General features: G+C 38.9%; 1 protein-coding gene and 1 long non-coding RNA gene across 2 annotated transcripts in view; both read left to right on the top strand.

Annotated features, from left to right (window-relative positions):
- Nucleotides 1–17332, top strand: part of LOC105272326 (uncharacterized) — a 175223-nt gene that overhangs the window by 111187 nt on the left and 46704 nt on the right. The window lies entirely within an intron of this gene.
- Nucleotides 5732–7602, top strand: LOC105272325 (uncharacterized). The gene is made up of 5 exons (XR_892740.1): nucleotides 5732–5889; nucleotides 6011–6215; nucleotides 6481–6671; nucleotides 6741–7014; nucleotides 7420–7602. It is a non-coding gene; the product is annotated as an uncharacterized lncRNA (long non-coding RNA).

The raw sequence follows: 17332 nt of genomic DNA, 5'->3' as shown, positions 1-17332 counted from the left end.
CAGCGATATTTCTCCTCTTCTCCTGTTCTGACGTGTTACCCCCCCTTTGGTTGATTTCAGCCGAGGAGAAGGCCCTTTACGACTTGGGTCATAAAGGCCCATCACCCGACACAATAAGCTTTCGTCTACCCTTTGTTATGTACTAATAGAGGTCGGGAGCACGACTTGCTCTCAGAGCAGAGGTTGCCCATCCCTGGGTTAGAAGACCTAAATCACTAACCTTAAACGTATTAAATTATCTCACTAACCCGTAATTTTATTTAATTTATTGCCAATCCGCCGAGGTAAAGGCTGGATTTACCCCGTGCGGCCTTCCACCCGTAACTAATCGTAAAGTTTTTGGCACTCCGTCGGGATGAAGGTTGATTCTATCTCGGACGGCCTTCCACCCGTAACAGCCCTTGGCAATCCGTAGGGGTATTTTTCGTGTCCCCCTACGGCCTTCCACCCGTACCAACCAACCCTCCAGAATCCTTTCATTTGGAGCGCCGGCTTTTTGACCGGACCTAAAAAAACTCGAGCTTGACCCTACCCGTCTCATAAAAATCCCCATAACCCCTAACCTACTCTAAACCACCCCGAAAGGGGGGGAAATTCCAGTTTTTCCTTAAACCTAACCTATGTCCTAGTAACCTCACTCTCTCTCATTTTTGGGGATCCTAACGGGCGTCCCCGATGCTCGTTACAATGTATTTGACTACTTTATGATTGTTTATTCTATTTATTTGATTTTCATAAACATTATTAGACTGTTTACAATGGAGATAAATATGGGTGGCTTTTCACCAAAAATATAAATCGGGAAAATCTGGAAATGATCGAGACCCATCGGTCAACGGTCATCAGCAAACCATCAAACGCAAAATCACCCCTCTCAACGATCTCTGTTCGTATCTTACAGTGAACGCGATAACATCTATATCTAATCTGATCCTCACCGTACACCCAACGAAACTCAACGAGTAAACTCACCTAATCATTCAACTATTAATTCAACAAAATCAACTTGTACATCAACACATTCAACAATTAACTCAACATTTCACTTGTACATCAACAAAAATCCACTTGTAAATCATTGTAAAAAACCGCATTGAGATTGACCACGCGTTTTAATTAATTAATAATCGTTGTATGTGACAATTTCCGCGAGTTAATACAATTTACAAAATCACTGCGTTTTTCCTGAATTTCTCCCGATCCACCCTACTCAACAGTTACCTCAACAAACAAGACTTCAGAAAATATCTGTTTAATTCTAAATTGACGAAAGTGATTTTGAAAAATTAAATTGTGTGCAGTATCGCTTAGTGGATTTACGGGAATTTATTTATTTTTTTTTTATGTATCGAGACTGATTTTTTTATTGATGAAAAAGTGTTCTCTCCGACAATTTACTATTTTATTCAGTAATTTTTTTTGTCAATCCGAGTTTCATTCCCTTTCAGCTTCCGATTATTTTAAATCTCTACGTATGAGCTACTGGAGCAGTTGGAGCTGAAAGTGGAGAAGGATTTTGATACGACGGTCATTCCCTTAAAATTGCTCTGGCGCCTAACAATTTTGATTTTTGATTTTTGATTTTTTCTGTTGGGATTTTGGTGCCAGAGGCCGGGCTAATGGACGGAGGGTTCCGTGAGCCTCCGAAAATTACGTCGTACCTTATTTGGAGAAACTCGACGTTTGGAATGTTTTTATCGCTCCCAGGCGTGTACAGCTGAAATATTTATAAACATCAAGAAGCCTTTTCCTTCGGTCATAAAAGGTAACTAGGGTTTCAAAAATATATTCCACCGATGTCGGTAGCTCAGTGGCTAGATGCAAGCCTAGTATTTTGACCGCTGTAGGTTCGATTCCTCAATGAATCGAATTTTTTAACAGGCACGAATGCGCGGGAGGTTTCTAATAGAGCAGCCGCCTGTACCAACATGGTTTTTCCTGTGGTTTCCCATGTCACTTCTATAATCTAGAGCAAGTATGGGCAACCTCTCCTCTGAGAGCAAGTCGTGCTCCCAACCTCTATTAGCGCGTAACAAAGGGTAGACGAGAGCCTATTGTATCGGGTGATAGGCCCGATCGACCAGGGTGGTAAAGGCTCTTCTATTCTGAAATCAACGGAAGTGGTGGTCTTAAGAAGAGGAAGAGAGGGGAAATCACGCTGAAGAAAAGGAAAAGCGGGGAAGTAAGTCGAAAATCGAAAATTTTCCCTTTTCATTCTTATCACGTTTTTATTCATTTTGAAAGCTGATTTTACTAATAAAATGTCATGTTCCAGTGCTCCCGAAATTATTTATTCATGAAATAAAATTGATTACCACACTGATGGACTGTCCATAGAATATTAACTTTTGTTTAAATTTCATCTTTTTAGCTTCAAATGCATTCAAATTCCATATAAAATAATTAAAAAATAGAGGGAAAATTATTGGAGGGAGCTAAAGAGCCATATCAATGGAAGGGATCTGTTTCCAAGTTTGCTAATAAATAATAAAGGAACCACGTAGCATCGCCTATAACCTTCATTCAATTCAATGGCCAAGAGTGGGCACAAATATTATTAGAAAAAAACTAACTTCGCAGAATTTAATTAATTCACAGAGATGGCATAATTTCAACGAATTCCAAAATTTCACGAATCCAGACATGACTCTATTCAGAAAATATTTTTGTCCAGGTTTTGGATTTTTAAATTTCTTTTTTATTAATCGTGGCGGCTATTTTTCTTACTTTACCATTTTGCAGATACTTTCAAGATGGGCCCCCGACTATTGTCCCTACTATGATCGTACTAGGACTCTTGCAATTGGCATGGTTATATATTTTAGTGGATTTCTATTTCGAGACAATGACTTTGCTCGGAGCTACCTGGAAGTTGCGCATGCCTGATCTGTAGGAGAGTGAATACAGTAAAGTGTAGGATCCACAGCCGTATGCATAGAGTGAAATAGGGCCAATTAGCTAAGAAAAGGAGGCCGAAAAGGTCAGAATGGAAGAAACAAAAATCTTTTATTACCGCCATAATCGAATCACGCCATAAGAAAATGAATTTAAATGAGTTTCTGACGGACGTTACACATTGAAATTAAAATAATTACAATCGATTCCAATTGTTAAATGGTAACTCACAAATATTCGACTGTGGTTTGTAACGTTTTGCGGTAGGCCATCCACTGCGTTAATCTTAGATAATGAACTACTGTTCTGTATAAAGGCGACTATCTTCTCCGAATTATATAGTCGGCTTCAGTCCCCTCCTGTTTCAACCTAGGGCCGTTAGACCCCTTTCTGCTGGCTGAACTCCCCGCGGGATGCACTCCTGTTGGGAATGATTGGATATTTTATGGGAAGTATGACACTCCAGAACACTTCCAGTTATTAGATAGAAGCAACTCGTATATTGTTTATTATGTGTTTATAATAGTGATTATACTAGACTGGTATTCGCGAGTCTAAACTGATCGGTTATTTTTTGGTGAGCCTGGAGATCGGCTCCATCTAACTCCTGATCGTTCTGTGTTCTTCGAGGAGCCCCGTGGAGCGTTGAGGACTCAAAAACGTCAACCTAAGTAGTCCGAGGGTACTAGTATAGACAATCGTCATCATTGACATTGTTTCAACATAGTCAGACAGCTCTCTTCGGAAAAACTGGACTCAAGTGACACCGTAAGAGTGCTGAGGTTTGCTCTTGAATCATAGCAATGAACTCGCGTCACTCCTCGCGTGATTCAGTGAAAATATGAGCCGTAATACGTTATTTAAAACACGTTTATTTGTTAATACCATAACGACGTAGTAACTATAATATCTCACATGTAGAATTAATTTATAATTAAAATTTTTCGGTTGCGTATAATATTTAAACTCAAATATTAACAATGAATTCCAATTTTTGGAAAGGAATTCATAAGCATCACATTGCTTATGAAATTAAATTACGAGGAGAATATCGTAATTGTTACTGTGTAATGAATAAACACTAAATCATTTGTTTAATTAGTTACTTATGAAATTGTGAAGTACGCTACTGCTTCAAAGAATAAACTTAAATTTTTAATTCTTATCAAAAAAGTATCTAACAACTCCGAATTGTGCGTAGATGCCAGTGAGTGGAAATATTTCTTCAAAGGCACTGACTCCTCTCAGCTTAACTTAAAATCTATTGTGAAATGACATTTTCTAATCGACCGAAAATGCCCAACCACTGCGCTTTTCCTGCCTATAGCCTCCTCGCTGATACAAAAAAAGCACTGAAAGTGGGACCTAAAACGTTGTCGGGCGCCAGCTCATTTTTCTCCCTCGAGGAATCAGCATCTGGACAATTTAAAACTAACGAAAAGGGCCAAAACGTAACGCTAAACCGAACCTAAACCTAATTCAGTAAAGTGGTCAAGGAAGAGGTAACGGGGGCCTGCGCTGCTCAGTATGCTAGGCTAAGGAGAGAGAGGTGGATTCGGGGAAAGGGCCGAAATGTTCAAAATACGGAAAAATTAAAAAGATTAACCTCCATCGACTTATCTCAAGCTAACTATTTTATTCAATCAATCAGAGGGTTAAGGGTGGATCCCCGGGGATCTGTGTACTTTAACGTAGCTCCCAACAAAACGAACACGAAACAATTACAACGGTGACGGCATTCAGTGGTGCAGGTCGTGAATACCCCCCTGACCGTCCAACTCGAACACGTATCCTGAAATACCTACCTTGGCGTATTTTCCAGCTAGCCCGGGACAAATCGCGAAAATGGTTCAATTATTCGAATTTTCCTTTCTCCACAATTAGTGGGATCGGGGGTTGGTCGCGACTCTCTCTCTTTTCCATAAAAATTCTTCTAGTATAGTCCGCTCAGCAAGATTAAGCTTTGCCCATACTAATCTTTCCAAGAAATTGATGCAAGCCATTGCTGCGATAACTCAAATTTATAATACACAAAACTTCTTCACTTGTATTAACAGAAAGCTTCCAGCAAGGTTCCATGAAATGAACAGCCAAATGTCTGTTAACCTTGCAACCTCCACCAGACTGTACAATAGTCTGTATTTCATCCTCTACTATGTACATGGTGAAAGCTACCATATAGGACGATACATAGTTGGACCTACCATCTGGTGGAAAAAGATAAATAACGGGATCGCAGTAAGATCTGGGAAAAAATGCAACCTTTTTTTTTAGCCTACCGTTTCCAACGTCCAGAAGTAGTTGGCTCTGGAAAATGGAAAGTTGTCTGTGACACTGATAAAAGGAATACGACGTCCAACTACTACGTAATTACAGAATCTGTTGAGGTTCTTTATCTGTTTAGAATATGAATGATAGCATGTATTGAAATTTTCCACATGACCACTTTTGAAGTTCATAATATTATTTTCTTATGGATAACGAAAAATTTTCCATAGGTCACGTGACACTTCCTCAAGCATTCACATCCGTATTCATTGCTATCTATCCTGTGATTTGTGTTCTTTATCCAACAATTGTTCACTAATCGTACCTACAAGAGAACATGGATAAAATATAGAAAAGCAACCGCGAAGGAAGTTCATCTACTCCGCGGACTGTTGGTGACGGGTCTCACAATGCCGAGCAAGCATCACAGTAGAGTGGGCGAGGTTCACAAACGTCTAACTAACTGTGGTTACCGAGTTCAGCTACATCTGTGGAGTCGTTAAGAGAGAACAATTGGGAGACGTATTCTCCAGGGGAGCGATTTTGCGCGTTCTTTCTCGACTAAAAATCAAAATTTTGCTCCCGCCAGGGAGCGCAAAATATCACCCGTCGTGTGTGAGTTTAGGAACGACTGAGCGGCAGAATTTTTAAATACAAGCACACATCCAAAAGTGAGCATCAGAGTGAAAATTAAATAGTTGAATATCGATACGGAATTTTTAAGTGGTAAGTCATATTGACCATATATTCAGTCAAGTGGTTTACCAATAATTTGGTCAATACAACAATATAAAAATTAAAAAATTAGTAATTTTTCCGTCCACTGATAATATTTGTGCTGTTTTAGTTTCAACTTGATATAAGTCCACATATATATTCGTGTTTCCGAGAAATGTGGCTGCACTTCCTACAGCGGATGAAGCAGTGAGGGCTCTTGAAGGAGAACAGGAGCGTGCTAGAATTCTAGAAAATAGAGCGATAAATGCTGAAATGTGAAATTCACAAAATCCATTTCTCACTCTAAATGAGATTTCCGTTGTTAAGCGATTCAGGTAACATTATATTTTATACTATTTCTATACATATTTTATGGCACAGGATTCCAATTAATTTATAGAAACGTGACGATATTCTAAAAATTTTGGAAAATTTATTAACCAGGCTCACCAAAGAGTTAGCCTCAAGGATTATTCGTTGCATTTTGCCCATGCTACCTGATGAAAGTCCGACATCATCTGTCGCGAAGTGGATCCAAGTAGATAAATTGGTATTGAATATTGTTTATTGATGATTTATAAACATATGTTTTATTTTCAGGTCCTTGTTACATTAAAATTTTAGGCTTCGGGAGAATTCTAAGCATCTATTGGGGACTCTAGATTCTTTGGTCTGTCTCAATTTATGATTAGTCAAATAATTTCAAATGTGACAGATGCAATCGAAACGCTATCAGATGAATATATAAAATTTTCTGAAGCGGAAGAGGAGTTTCAAGAAATTTCTCAAGGGTAAAAAATTAGTGAAGATCATTGTAATTAACAGGACATGTTGGATGATGAATTAATTGATGATTATAGGTTTGAAAGGAGTGTTGCTTCCTAGAAGTAGTCGGTTGCATCGACTGTACGCATGTGCTAATGCGTGCCCCTTCAGCAGAGCCTTGGCAATATAAAAATGATAAAGGTAGTTCCTCCTTAAATATTCAGCTTACTTGCGATTCTAAAATGCGAGTGACTTCAATCTGTGCCTATAATGGAAGAACCGATGATGCCAGAATCTGGCGTGAATCTGCTGTGAAAGAAACTATGGAGAGAGTAAATCAAAATTCTGAAGGCACTTACTTTTTGCTCGGTAAGGAAATTCTCCATTTTATGTTAACATTTATGTTTTTTTCTTTTTCTACGTTTCTTATTTCTTATCAATTAATAAAACGTAATATGTGAGATACAATAATAATGCACGTCAAATCCTTAACGTGAAACAATATTATTAATAACACAGAATTAATTCAGTCTTCGCAATTGCGTTATCATGTAGATCAAAAAGTATGGCACGTCTCTCTTCTAGTTCGCACTTCTCATTGATGCATCGTCTTCCTCTCCCGGTGTGATGTAATCCAGATATTCTATATCCTGGAATTCTTCATCACTTGTTGTAGATTCTCTGTAAATTGAAAATATCCTAGATTCAAAAAAATATCGTTTCTAGGAGATGCTGGATATTCATTGTCTCCCATACTTCTTACCCCCATTGCAGATGCAGCTGAAAATACACCTGAATACTGATATACTGGTCGTCACTGCACAACGAGGTCAATAATTGAACGAGTCTTCGGGGCCATGAAGGGGCGATTCAGGTGTATTCACAGAGACCAAATATTTTCATATGAGCCAGAAAAAGTCGTGGAGTTTTTCAAGAATTGTGCAATTCTTCATAATTATATCATTGAAAATAGGTAAATGAAAACTGCACGATAAATGGAACATTTTGGCTTGGTCTAATTCGATTTCTTCAACTGACAGGATTGAAAATGACGACGTGGACGAGATGGCGGATGAAAATGAAGCTGATTTTAACATGGGCCCCGAAATTCTTCAATTCCATGATATTGATCATCGCAATAGCGATTTATTACGAAGACGCCACCTTCGTCACGAAATTATCGATAATTTTTTCATGGAATAACTATGGTTAATAATTAATAAATTTATTACCTAAAAAACAATGCCCCGAGAATAAGATTTTATTAATTTCATAGAAGGCCCAGATATTATGAGAAATCGACAATTGGAAAATAGGAACCTAACCGGAAAAAATCGATCGTTTTTTGCAATTGTCAAAGAATTATTTTTTATCTGGCACCAATCACCATTTTTTAAGGTTTTCCCATTTTTATGCATTACATAACGTACATTGTGATTATTAATTACTTGTCACAAAATAAATAGTAAAAGATTAAACAGTGATTATTGGTGATACACGCGCCAAAATTCTTATCATTGCTGACACTTTCATCTTTTAGCGATGAAAAACTGTTTATGGAATCAATCTACTGTGCAAAATGACTACGTCGAATGAACGATTATTTTTAATTTTTACGTAAATAGAAATTGTTCAATTCCAATTTTTTTTCAGAAACATTATGAAAAGTGGCGCGAAAATCGAATATCCACTAACAGTAATCGATGTTCAATGTTTTTATTTTTCTGTTTATACATTTGCACTTGAATCTGTAGAAAGGTTAGAAATTAAAAATTGTTGATTCTAAATAAGGTTCCTTTAGCCCCAAAGAAAATATTCATTTTGAAGAAGTTATCAGTTTGAATTCTCAATGTCCAAATGCCAGCCCCTTTTTAAATATTCTAAGTTACTTTTTTGAGCCTTATGGCCCAAACTACTGGAAAACGGTGTAACCAACACAGTTTCAATTGGAAGATGTCAGACAGTTTCCTTGTAATAATCAAGCGTTGCTGAAACTCTATTCATGTTTTATAACAAAGATTTGAAGATAATAAAAATGATCCTTTTGTGAATGAAATACCAAATATTGTCTTAAAAAAAATATTTGACTAAGTGAAACTATAACAAAATTTAATATAAGAGTTGAACACCGACGGTAGTGGCCGTGCATTTAGAGTGCTAGACCAGCATGCCAACGATCCGGGTTCGATCCCGGGCACCGGCGGTCAAAATTTATAGCGCTCTAATCTCACAGTTTCACTGTCGAGCGGTAGTCCTGTCAAAAGGACGACTGTACCAGGGCAGGTTTTTCCCCTCAAATGAGGTTTTTCCCTCCCTTCGGTAAATGCGGTAGAGAGGGTTTGGGGGGTGGGAAGGGAACAAATCATAAAGACCCGAAAGTGTATACGAGAGGAAAAAAATTTTTATAAGAGTTGAACGATACCTGGATTAAAATTGCTCTCCCACCGATATTAATTCAAGCTTCGTCACGCCTCTAATGTATTTTTCACACTCTTTTTATGGACTTGCTTTATTCCAATTTTTCTTAGGCCACAGTCCAAACCTTTTGATGGAAAAGTCCCACTCTGCGATGCTACCAAAAACGGAGCAATGATTATGTATTGCCTGGCACTGCACTGAGTGACTATTAACAGATGTTTAATTATGAGAGTATGATTAAACTAGAATCCGCAATCCACAAATCAATTGATTTTTTAGTTAACAGTGCAGCGGAGCATTTTTTTCATTTTGGAGCACGTTTAATGTGTACCCAGTAGCCATTTTGAATGTTTTCATTGAGACCCCTCCCCCCCTCACAACTTAAACTTTCACGTGTTCTAAAATGCACTGAAAATTAGCCCCTAAACGCCACCTAACGGGAGCAAAATTTTATTTTTTAGTCGAGAATAAACGCGCAAAATCGCTCCCCAGGACTTTTGCGGAGCGAGGTTGTCATCCCTCACATGTTTGCCACTCTCCTCCAGGGCGGCTCGACCCTTCAAGGTGCTAAACATCTCGAGGCCCATGCGACATTGGTATCTGGAGACCTGACAGGGTCAGGTCAACAAATGACAGGGCAATTAACGTTTTAATCTGAAGAAATGAAACCATCCTCATAATCCGTGATCAACAGTTCTGGCTCCAAATTACCGTCAGCCATATCAATAAGACACTTGTTGTCGGTTTGTCTTTTAGAGAGAAGTAATGCGTACACGAAAGGTACCGATTTGAATTTATGCTCTCCAACTTTGTCCGCATCTCTCATTAAACCACCATGGATGGTCCAGAGTTGAATGAATATATTCGGGATTGAAAAAAACGTGCCGTCGGACATCCAACTACGGCAGGAACCCAGTCTCCGCAAATTCTCCACGGTGCCAAAAACAAGAAATCGACTCGACCGACCACCGCTATCGTATAATAAAAAATTAACCCCTCTCGAGGTCAACTGGAATTCATTTGATATTTGTAATTCACTCAACGATGGGGGTGTCAATAATTGTGAATTATGCTTACGTTGTACTTTTTTCCTCATAGCTACAATACTAGGCAATTCCGCAATAGTGCTTGTTCATGCTCCAGCAATGAACTCGCCAACAACAATATTGGGAGACTCATTATTACCCTTCGCATGTTTCTTTATTTTGTTTAGCATCTTTTTGACGCTAATCCGCGTAGGATTGGCCACATGAGAATGCTCATCGACAGACAAAAGAGCTCCTATGATGAACAACAATGAATATAATATACAACATAGAATCATTGAGAAGAACGAAACGGAATTAAATCTTACCAGTTTTAACGTCCGACGTTGTTTCTGCACAACAATTGCACTTCTGAATGGAGTAATGTTACACACACCTCCAAGTCACTGTTTTCGTCTGAGGATGGACTCGTTACTTAATAATGAATAAATAATTATTATCATTCAATAATTTTTTGCCCTTTTCGCTCAAAACAAAATGCAGAGGCATGCTGAGACCTCATTCCGCCTCATCTCAATCACCAACTGAACTGAGGAACGAAGATGAATTACATTTCTGTAATATTTAGGGGTCGTACCCAGCCTAGCACATTTTTTCCCACTAAGGGATTGGTCTGTCACGATATTAGTGATTCCTTTTTGAGCACCTGATATCATCAGACACATAAGTTAATACCCTGATTTCTCTAAAGAAGGCGCTGTCAAGAAACAGAGGTCAAAGTAACATGATGTAAAAAGAAGTTTAGAATATATAAGAAAATATCACAGCAAAGAAGACAAGTGTTTTTCAATTAATCCGCCCAATCACGAGTAAATCCACAACCAAACAACATCATTCACCTTCGGAGCGGCCTGGTTGGCTGTCGTCCGATGCCCTAATGAACGTTTTATAGTGCCCTGCACTATAAAATGGGGAAATCTTGTTACAAAAAAAACGAGATGAGAAAATCTCATCACAAAAAAAAGTGATGAGAAAATTTCATCATAAAGTCGATTAGCGTTAATAAAGGTTTTTATCATTCTGGCCGTAAGTAAGTGTTTCATGCCTGCGTTGCTGTGCAGCGCGCTTGCAAAGCTGTGCATAAGCCGTTATGACAAAAAATGATGGGCGTCCTTCGTGCAAAAAAAATTTTTCAAGGAACATGCTACACAACTCATATCAGCTAGAAATTTTTTTTTCGTCTTGATGACAAAATATACTGTTTCAAATCCCGTCCATAGGAAATTGATTCGGAAAAAAATCAACTTGGCGGCCTTATTTTTCACCTTCAATCCATTGATTATGGTTACTTTGTTAGCAACATAGTAAAGAATTTCAAGTACAATTTGATAATTCACTGGCAGATTATAAATTGGATAGGTATGCAATTACGTCAGTCGTTACGGATGTCTTAGAAGGTATATAAGTATAAGCACCGTAACATTTTTCCTAATCTCGTCTCAGAGATCGAGGATAAGTATTACCTTTGCCCGTTCCCATACTCGCATCCGACTATTCCCACCGATTGGATCGGCCAAAAGCTAATGAAAACCGAATGAACCGCAGCGAGGATAAGAAGGTGGAGTGCCCTGCCTTGCCTGAGGCTAGTAAACCGCACAATATCGAAAATCGTAAAATCTCATAGATATCCAACATCAAGAGAACGAAAGGGCAGGACGAGTGGAGTTGGAACTCGTCCTCGCGACAACACAAAAGCGAAAAATAGGAAACGAGCCGTAAAACCCTTCAACGAGACGATGCCCGAAGTACCGATGGAAACTACGCATGAGAGGCTGAAGTCGATGACGAATGGAATGAAAGCGGAAAGGCCTGAGGTTGCTTAGGAAGCTAGGTTGTGGAGAGACGGCCAGGGTCCACGGATGCGCGATTTGAATGAAACCAAACTTAGGCCACGAAATGATACAGAGCGTGGAGGAACGGGTCGGGATACCGGAGGCCAACTTGCTGAAGTCCGAGATGATCGAAACCACCTCGAGGATTACGCTCCCGAAAAATTGTGGTTTAGGGTGGGTTCATTTTGGCTTGAGGTGGAAGGGCCTACAGAGATTGCCAAAAAGCAACAGAATTTAGAGAACGTTCGTGTTCGGTTTCGAAGAATTCAGGGTTTGTTAAGGTCTATCTGGAGGATTAAAAGAGGGAAAATCGGATAAACATGTTCCACCCCGACATAGATTTTAAATTTGAATTATTTTAGCGCGCGAGGGGAAAACTAATAATTGCGCAATCAAGGTGCGCGTGGTGGTTCACATCAGGGTACGGAGGACGACCCCCTGTGGCGTCCAGTCGCGTTTTGGAAGGTAGAGGAGCCAGGAAAACGGTGAGTACCTTGGCTTTTCGCTCGTGGTGGGTTTTTGGGGGTTTTCCTCTCACGTTCGCTTTGTTGGGGATTACTCGCATTCTATTAGGGATGCTCTATGCCCGAGAGCCTAGAAAACCTAATTGTGTGGAATAATCTACCTAATTGCCTCGTCTCTGTTTTAACTGTGTAATACGCCATGCCTTTCGATGGCGGATTTTCCACAGGGAACAACGTGTTCCTATTGTCGCGATATTCGGGGTGTAAAATGGCGACCCCGCGTACGCCAAAAATTCGGAAAATCAGGAAAAGGAGTTGCTTTTTAGCCACCGAGCTTGGAGCCTCGTCCAGGTTTCTCTTGCGGCAGTTTCGCGTTGGGAATATGGGGGATCCATGAGATAGTGAATGGCCGTTTTTCGTTGCGTTTGTTTTTTTTTTCTGTTTATTGGCTTATGGCCCTGCGGTTGCACCCCGCCAACGAAATTGTGCCTTCCCTATCCTTACCTTTTGGATATCGTTCCCGTTAGAATTTTCATTAATTTTCTCGCACGTTAATTGTTGCTATCGCTTCGATTTACGGTCATTCTCTTGGGAGATCAGAACCTGGGGAATGGGCGAGACGGTATTTTCGGTTTTCTATTATGAGCTAGTTTTGCGTTGCGCGCCGTGCTGCCGGGAAACATCACCGGTGTTTTAAGGGGTTAGGCCACTCTAGAATTTTCGGAAAATTGATTTTTGCTCCCAAAACGGGAGCAATGCAATCGTGCAGAAATAAGTTTTTGTTTTTTTGTGTTGGATTAATCCATTATGGTCCAAAAAGTTCGAAAATGCAATTTTTAGATCCTGTCCGTACGTATGTACGTATGTGTGTATGTATGTGACAAACGTTTTTTTCAATTTTTTTTAATTTTTTTGAATTGCGCGCGACTTGATGCATGCAATCAAGTATCTTTTTTTTTTTAATGTAGTCACTATCGAGCTCTATCCATCGACATTAATTCGAATTCGTTTCGATTGGTATAATTTTTTTTTTCAATTTTTCAATATTTTTTTTGAAATTTCGGATTTTGATTTTGATGATTAAAAAAAAATTGGTTTGAATCAAATCCTGGATGGCTTGAAAAATTCACTCAAGTGTCTTTTGAACCGAGTTCAAAGATGAAAGTGATAGCGACAATAGGTGTTTATTTATTTATTTTTTTTTAATATTGAAATCTCTTTCATATCTCGCAATTTTATACTCAAAAGCATGTCATGTAAAGTTTCTAACATCACTTTCAATACCAGCAATACCAACAGTACTTAGTCATGTGACATCTATTACCGTCATTACAAATTCAAAATTGTCTGTCATTTTTCTTGAAAGTGAGTTTTGTGATGGTTTCTTCGCACTCGTTATGTTTGATTCATTTCATTGGGGATGCATAATTCTTCTACAATAATATCTCATCCAAACTTGAAATTAATGTGAACAATATTATACAGCCATTTAGTTTTAGAAATCAGTTCTAGAACTCTTAGAAGGGAATTAATTATGATTACCAATATAAGTGCTAATGATAACAATGTAAATCTCTCTACCTAGAATAGAATAAATATTGCAAGCGGTCATACTTTAGGTGGCACGGCAGCTGGGCTTATCGTCAACATGAAGGAAAAACACAAATTATGGAAAAAAGAATTTCGGCATAAAAAACCCAAATTTATTTGAATTGATACACTAATAAAAAAAAATCACGATAAATGGCGTATCCAAAATACACAAAATGTTGTTATACTATGTGACGAAGACGTGAATCCTGAATGATAAGTACAAGCACACATGAATAATACTTTCGATTTGGACTGGTAAGCAGGCGATATTTTTTTCAATGAATTCGTAGTTTCTTGATTCGAGTCTTGCTAATAATAATTATATGAAGATGAGAGCTTGACTGTTGATTCAAAAGCAACGGGAATTATCGTTATTCGTCAACATGAAAACCTGACTTTATCGGCCATAGTTGTTACCACATGACAAGAATCCACTATTCCGCAATTGAATTGATAACGTAAAATTACGTGATGGCTACAATTTATCGATATCTTTCTTTCGAGGAACATTCGCAACAATCAATTGAAAAGGAAAAGAAAAACTTATGTTAAATTCCTAAAACAATACTTAGATGTTGCTTGTTTTATTAAAGATTAAAACAGACGCTGTGTGGCTGTCGCGCTCGAATGTAAGTGATTCCCCTTCGAGCCAGAAGGAGGCGGGATCAAGTTCCACGTTCACCCGTGAGCGTGAGAGAGAAGGCATGGTATTCTCTCTCACTCTCTCGCATCAGTCCGCGGCAATGTTCTTGCAGTTATCTTTTAAACAATCTCCAAGATCTCCTTATAAAATTTTGTCAAATTCTCGATTCATGAGATAATTAATAATTAATTAAACCGACGGTAGTGGTCGTGCGGTTAGCGTGCTAGACTAGCATGGCAACGCTCCGGGTTCGATCCCGGGCACCGGCGGTCAAAATTTATAGCGCTCTAATCTCACAGTTTCACTGTCGAGCGGTAGTCCTGTTAAAAGGACGACTGTACCAGGGCAGGTTTTTCCCCTCGAATGAGGTTTTTCCTCCCCTTCGGCAAATGCGGTACAGGGGGTGGGGGGGTGTGAAGGGAACAAATCCTAAAGACCCGAAAGGGTATACAAGAGGAGAAAAGTTTTTAATAATTAATTAATTATCCGATAAATGGGAAGGGGATTGCCCGCGATTTTCCCGACAATTCCGAGCGGCGAGACTGTTTTTGCAGTTATCTTTTAAACAATTGGGTTTTTGGGTTTTTTCCATTGATTATTATTTGTTGCAAATTAAATTTGCAACAAAATAATCTCATGGAAAAATCACCTAAGCCCAATTGTTTAAAAGATAATTGCAAAAACAGTCTCGCCACTGGGAATTTTCGGGAAAATCGCGGGCAATCCCCTTGCCATTTATCGGATAATTAATTAATTATTAATTATCTCATGAACCGAGAATTTGACAAAATTTTATAAGGAGAACTTTTTTTTGTTAAATCTTATTAACAAAAAAAAAGATTCTCCGATAAATTTTGCTAGTTCTTATGGTTGATGAGATAATTAATAATTAAACGATTGTCCCAAAAATCGACAGAGCGATCGCCGTGATTTTTAGATTTTTAATTAACAACGCCCTCTTCATCAATTATCTAATAAACAATGGGCTTTCGGAGATTTTTCCATTGATTATTTTTTGTTGCAAATCGAATTTGCAACAAAAAACATCTGTTTGTTGAGGTAACTGTTGAGTAGGGTGAATCGGGAGGAGGTCAGGAAAATGCGGTGATTGTGTAAAAAATGTAGTAACTCGCGAAAATTATCACACACAACGATTATCAATTTATGAACACGCGTGGTCAATTTAATGTGGTTTTTACAATAATTTACACGTTGAATTTAGTTGAAGTACAATTTAAAGTTGAGTTAATTGTTGAATATGTTGAGATTCAAGTTGATTTAGTTGAATTGATAGGTGTTTTATTAGGTGATTTAGATTAGATTGGATGTTAGCACGTTCACTGATTGATACGAACAGAGAGTGTTGAGGGGGGGGGGGGGGGGGGTGATGGTGCTTTTGATGGTTTGGAGCTGACCGTTGGCCGATGGGTCACGATCATTTCCGGATTTTCCAGATCGATAATTCTGGTGAAAAGCCACCCATATTTTTCTCCATTTTAAACAACATCTGATGGAAAAATGCCGTACGGCCCATGGTTTTTTTTATATCATTTAAAAACGATCAAACTGTTTGTTGCTGATATTAAATAAACAATTGGGCTTAGGTGATTTTTCCATGCGATTATTTTGTTGCAAATTCAATTTGCAACAAATAATAATCAATGGAAAAATCCCAAAAACCCAATTGTTTAAAAGATAACTGCAAGAACATTGCCGCGAAGTGATGCGAGAGAGTGACAGAGAATACCATGCCTTCTCTCTCACGCTCACGGGTGAACGTGGAACTTGATCCCGCCTCCTTCTGGCTCGAAGGGGAATCACTCACACTCGAGCGCGACAGCCACACCGACGTACTGCCGCTTAAAGCGGCAGCGTCATTGGCTGTCCTGTTTACCCCAGCATCTCCGGAGGGGTGCTTCCAATCCAAAAGTGGTGAAGGACTTTTTGGTTCAGACTGGCCCCCTATACATGCCGGTTAAGTATCGGTACGTACTTCTGGGACACCCTGTATTGCGAATAACGGTTCGGGAGCGAGTTGCCAATTCATTAGCAAAAAAAACTATATGATATCGAATACAACAGTATATCCTACTAGTTTTTGTTTCAAATGATACATTATGGTCTCATAAATGTTATCCCGAAAGATTATGACAGGGAAATAATTCTAAATGCCCCATTTTCGTTATCTAGTCGAAGGCCGTTCGTACGGCAGGGAGCCTCTTTTGTGAGCGCTCCGGGAGACCGTCCTTTGTGGGGCTAAGCCAGGTATTCGACAGGTGTTACTAACGGTATTGTCCACCTGGGTAGACGAGAGGTTTTCATTTGACAATTTTGATTTGTAAATAGTCACCAAGCGTCTGTTTCAGTCAGTAAGGCATTGCCAAGTACTTAAAGAGGACGTTATTCGAGGAACACTATTTTTCCAATAATAATCGTGCCAATTTCAATTTATTTTCACAAGTGCTTCGTTTGTGGCTAAAATGGGTGATGAAATAGTGTACAGTGTGTAACGTGACATTTTCCCGGCGAATGGGAAATGCCCATTACCTTCGCCCTACTTCCCCTGAGCCTAACAAAACCTGCTAAAATTTAACCTTATGGGCGCCAGGTAATTTTTAACCGGAATTACCAAACCGAAAAAAGTCCTTAATCCTAAACTTAACTAACCTCGATATTCGATCCACCGAAAAT

The sequence above is a fragment of the Fopius arisanus genome, unplaced genomic scaffold (assembly GCF_000806365.1).
Source record: "Fopius arisanus strain USDA-PBARC FA_bdor unplaced genomic scaffold, ASM80636v1 scaffold00161, whole genome shotgun sequence".
Classification (NCBI taxonomy): domain Eukaryota; kingdom Metazoa; phylum Arthropoda; class Insecta; order Hymenoptera; family Braconidae; genus Fopius; species Fopius arisanus.
The sequence above is the reverse complement of the archived record's forward strand: the minus strand, read 5'-3'. Positions and strand labels throughout refer to the sequence as shown.